Source organism: Sinocyclocheilus rhinocerous, unplaced genomic scaffold (assembly GCF_001515625.1).
Source record: "Sinocyclocheilus rhinocerous isolate Xijiao unplaced genomic scaffold, SAMN03320098_v1.1 scaffold271, whole genome shotgun sequence".
Lineage (NCBI taxonomy): Eukaryota > Metazoa > Chordata > Actinopteri > Cypriniformes > Cyprinidae > Sinocyclocheilus > Sinocyclocheilus rhinocerous.
In genome coordinates this window covers 92,471-98,358 of record NW_015657574.1, presented here as the reverse complement: position 1 = coordinate 98,358, position 5,888 = coordinate 92,471, and positions in this window count along the sequence as shown.

The following is a 5,888-nucleotide window of genomic DNA, read 5'->3' as shown; positions in this document are numbered from 1 at the left end:
GACTATGCGCATAAACCTTGCGCGCGGTATACAAACGAACATGGAACAATACATTTATTAATCTGTGTTAATGTTAGTTAATAAAAAGACAATCGTTCAGTGTTTGTTCGTGTTTTTGTTGCTGTTACGTGACGTAGCGGTGTTTGACTAGGGGCGAGACGTGGGCTGATGACGTCATCGTTTCAGAAAATATACGGATTCGCTGTCCACACGAAAACGCAAGGGCGGCGTTTTCAGATTTATCCACTCTGGGACCCGGTTAAAAAAAATATCGGTTTCACTCTCCCAAAACGCCGGATCTGTGTGGACGAAACGCCTATACGATACAAAATTTATGCGTATACAGCTAAAGGCGTCTCCGTGTGGACGGGGCCTTAAACTCAGATGAGTAGTACAGTGAACAAGTGAATCTGAAAGGGATAATTCACCCAAAAATGAAAATTCTGTCATTGATTACTCACCCTCATGTCGTTCCAAAGCCGTAAGACCTTCGTTTATCTTTGGAACACAAATTAAGATATTTTTAATTAAATCCGAGAGCTCTCAGACCCTCCATATACAGCAACACAACTGAAATGTTCCCAGGTCCAGAAACGTAGCAAGGGTATCGGTAAAATAGTCCATGTGACATCACAAGAATACTTTTTGTGCGCAAAGAAAATTATTAAAAGTATTCATGTCTTACGGGTTTGGAATGACATGAAGGTGAGTAATTAATAACAGAAATTAAATTTTTGGGTCAACTAACCCTTTAAACCTGAAATGATCATGTTCATTTCAGTGAAAATCCATACAGCATGACTAGTATAGGCCATTCCTGAAACAAATGACTCTTATGAATCATTCTTTCAATGAATAGTAAATATGTGACTTACTGATTTGAATCAGTCTGAAATGCTGTGACTGAAACTGTGTAATTTACAGCATTACCACAGAAAGAATTTCCTTCAAACATAAGCAGAATTGATTATGGATGGATGCATAATACCTGAAATATACACAAATTAATAATAATCAAATCAAAAACAGAATCAAATCAATGGCTTGTGAATGGAATTGAATCAGGGGATCTGTATCAATACCTAGCCCTAAAAGTAAATTCATAAGCTTCAACTGTTTAAAATCATGGTCAAGTTAAGCCGCAATAATTTATACAACAGAATTAGTTTAAAAGCAGCTTCATAGAAATAAACAAGAAAATAACAGTACTAAAATAAGTTCTTCAATTATGAAAGAAATACAATATCAGCTGTAAGCAACTGTTCTGAAGGCAAGTGTCATTATTCAGCTCACGTCAGTTCAGTGTTAAATTCAGTACAATAATTGTGTTGATGTTGCAGTTACATAATTATCATTATATAGATCAATTTAGTTCAAGTTTTGTTCTCATCCAATAGTGTCAGTATTAAAAAATAAATAAATAAATGGTGTGTATATAATATATATTGCCGTTCAGAAGTTTGGGATCAGTAAGGTTTTTTATATTTTTAATGGTTTCTTATGCTCATCAAGACTGCATTTATTTGATCAAAAATACAGAAAAAACTGTAATGTTGTGAAATATTATTATAATTTAAATTAGCCCTTTTGTATGTGAATATATTGTAAAATGTAATTCATTTGTGTGACGCAAAGCTGAATTTTTAGCATCATTAATCCAGTCTTCAGTGTTCCATGATCCTTCAGAAATAATTCTAATGTGCTGATTTATTGAAAAACAGTTGTGCTGCTTATTATTTTTTGGAATCTGTGATACTTTATTCAGGATCTTTGATGAATACAAATTAAAAACGATTAGCATTTATACTTAGAAATAAATTAGAAATATTTTGTAACAATATATACTTGATTGTTCAAAAGTTTGGGGTCAGTAATATTTGTTGTTGTTGTTGTTTTTAAAGAAATTAATATTTTCATTCACCAAGGATGTTAAATTTATAAAAAGCATATTGTTAGAATCTGTATAAGAATCTGTATATTGTTAGCATATTGTTAGAAATTATTTCTATTTTGAATAAATGCTGTTCTTTTTAACCTTTTATTCATCAAAGAATCCTGAAAAAGGTATATTAAGTATATATAAATGCAGCCTTGGTGAGCATAAGAGACCTCTTTAAAAAACCTTAAAAATCTTACTGATCCCAAACTTTTGAATGGCAGTGTATATATTTAATTTTTTAAGGCTCATTTAAAATTAATATTTATATTTACAAATAAGCTTTTTAATGTTAAATTGCTATAACTACCCATTCTATCCTCATTAAGAAGTATCGTATCGGCCTTGATAGTACTTGGTGACGGACTGAAAAAGAAACTAAGCCACAGAGGGAAGGAAAAAGCAGTAATGAAGCGTTCTGAGGGACCATGATAACGTGTTTCTCTCTGCACAGATGGGTTCAGCTGGAGTCTGTTTCGCCTGGGGGAACCTCGGTGGGCACAAATCCTAAATCACATATGTCCCCTCAGGCGCATCTCTGCTGTTTGCCTGCAGACACCGCAGCATCTAGAAATTCTGAATAAGAGCTTGAATAATATGCCCTCTCACACATACAAATGCCACGCACATCATGACTATTCCTTCATGCAGGAACAGATATAAATCCTTAGTTTATTCAAGCCTGCACCTACACGTGATCAATATTATTAAGCATAAATGCCAAGGTCAATGGCTAGGGGACACAGGGTCCTCCTGGTTGTCATAGAGACCTCCCTCGGTCTCCATAGTGAGCTGCCCCTGTCTTAACTGACCTCCTGTGGTTCATCAATTTAGTGACCCAAAGACATGACTCAGATTGTCTATTAGTCGATCAGTTCTGTGCGATCAATAACATTGCCACGGCTGAACTCCTCTTCATTTAATCAAAGACCAAGACTGTTCTACCACTGCCATTTGTGAATGATACTGCCCATTACATATGTCTCTGCACCAAGGATGGGCTGACCATAGAGAGCGTTGTTGGGGCTTTTCCCAGTGGGGCGGTCGATCTCTGGGACAGCTGCCGAAACCAAATCCAGATACAAAATAAATAAACAAAGATTTGAAAGGAAGAATAATAAAGAATCATAAGGGTGGCCTATAAAAACAGTGAAATGTGCACTCCAATGTGCTTGCTACCTAGTTTACTAAAAACAACCGTTTAATAATGTGAGATCTAGACATGTGTGTACAGATTTATTACGGTTTATTCATCTACACTGTCTTTGCAATGTAAAAACATCTATTTGTAAAAAAAAAATCAATATACACTACCGTTGTTTGGAGTTGGTTCTGTTCACCAAGTCTGCATTTATTTGTTTGAAAATATAGTAAACAGTAATATTGTGAAATGAACACTACTTTAATATATTTTATTTTTTTATACTTAATTATGTCTTTCAGTTCAAGCACATTTAATACAGTTATACAAATAAACATTTCCTTTAAAGACATCATATTTTTTACCAATAGTTATTCCTCATTTTTCCTTCTACTTTATCTTCCTTAACTTTTTTTCCTTTTGTGATACTTTAATATATTTTAAAGTATTATTTAATAAATAAATTTTTCCATCACATGAATAAATCATATCTAGTCTTTAGTGTCACATGATCCTTCAGAAATCATTTTAATATGGGGATTTGGGGCTCAAGAAACATATCATATTATTATCCATGTTGATACTTTTTTCTTTTTTTAAGATTCTTTGATAAAATTAAAAGAACGGCATTTATTTGAAACGTAACTCTTCTAAAACATTATAAGTGTCCTTCCTGTCACATCTGATCAATTCAATAAATAAAAGTATTTAAAAAAGAGCAGTAAAAAAATGTAGTTAGTTCACAACACCCCCCCCATCCAACTAAGCTCTGTCACAGATCCGTCTGACCAAGTACTTCGTAGTTTGTGTGTTGACGAAAAGTTATTTCAATAATACATTTGCTAAAGCTAAATTCCCCTTTTTGCAGCTGTCTGAAAAGGTCAAATGTTACATTGGGCATCACAGTTTTTGAGCAGCTTGGAATAAAATCCCCTTAAAATATTTATAATTGTCAAGAAATCATCTTTTTAATGTAAGCACTGTGTCTTGGCTTGTTTTGTGTGCTAATACACGTGGAGAAAGCAATCTGTTAGCATTTCTTTTCATCAATGGCAGTTGCCTGGCTGGAGCATGACTCTCCCACTATTTTTTAGCCAAGAGCTGTAAATGCCATGTGACTAATGACTCTGAAGCCACAGGAAAGTTACATTCTGACCATGTGATACAAGAACATACGCAGTCCCAAGTCCATCAATATAGCAACAAATTTAGGGACAATAATACAATTTTGTACAAAATTGTATTATATAAAGTTGTTATACACAAGACACTTCTGATTGACCATGAATAGTAAAAACACGATTTTAACCATCTACAGGTGCATCTCAATAAATTAGAATGTCGTGGAAAAGTTAATTTATTTCAGTAATTCAACTCAAATTGTGAAACTTGTGTATTAAATAAATTCAATGCACACAGACTGAAGTAGTTTAAGTCTTTGGCATCACAATTAAAAGAACCAAAGACTTAAACTACTTCAGTCTGTGTGCATTGAATTTATTTAATACACGAGTTTCACAATTTGAGTTGAATTACTGAAATAAATGAACTTTTCCACGACATTCTAATTTACTGAGATGCACCTGTAAACCAGCCAAACTTTGACCCCGTGTGTGCCAGAGTAACACATGACCATTTCTTCCTGTGTGGCTGTGTCTGGAGCTGAGGTCAAAGGTCATATGAGAGGGGGATCTGTATAATAGCCATGAGAGAGTCCGAGATGAGGTGAAAGAGGGAGGTATTTCCCACAAAGGCCCAGTTTGTTGTTTGCCCAGAAAGAAAGAAAGAAAGAAAGAAAGAAAGGATTTTGTCTATTTAAAACCATGACTGAATAGAAGTATTTGTTCTGCGACTTATAAACACACAACTGCAATAACCACATGTCCAGCTTGAAGACAAATGTTATCTTGCAAAATTTAACATAACCAGAAACAACTATAACACATGCACTGTGATTCTGCCTACCCATCAGACTAAGACAGCACAAGACAGGAATTTAGCTCGAGATGTAAAAGGTCACACGTGCACGCATAAAATAAAGACAGAGACACTTTCTCATACAGGATTTTCCAGTCCTCCTAACAAACATGCCTACAGGGATGCCCTGCGCTCCACTCTATTCTGCAACATCAGAGCTTAAATTAAATCAGATCAGGCTAAGCTAAGCTGAGCTGGAGGAAAAGCCCAAAACCAAATCATCTCAACCCTCCAATCCAAATCATTCAGCTCAGTGACGAATGAAGATCACCAACAATGCTACTCACCAGCAATCTATCTGTAAAAAACTCCCTTACCATACTTCTAATAAAGTGAGTGAAAGAAAAAGGGTAGGACGTCAAAATATTGCAGTCTTTTTTTTTATTTACTGTTTCCCTGATTATAGCATTACAGCCAAAAGCTGCATGAAAAGAAAAAAGAAAAATTAATAAAATAAGAATAAATAAATAAATAAATATTAAAGGAGACATATTATGCCACTTTTTACAATATGTAATATAAATCTCTGGTGTCCCCAGAATGTGTCTGTGAAGTTTCAGCTCAAAATACTCCCAAATCGCGTACTTATGCACTATTCTATGACGTTTTTTTAGTATGAATAGTGCGAGTAGTGCATTCATACTGAAATTTCCAAAAAGAAAATGTGCACTTTAAATACCTGGATGATGCACTTAAATAACCGAAAAAACGAAGTGTGGAATGTTGGACACTTCATGCACTCAACTGTCACAGCTTTAATTAGGTAGCGAAGGGGGAGGGGATATCAGACTCAGATTATGAATGACAAAATAACCTTATATAATTCATACACTA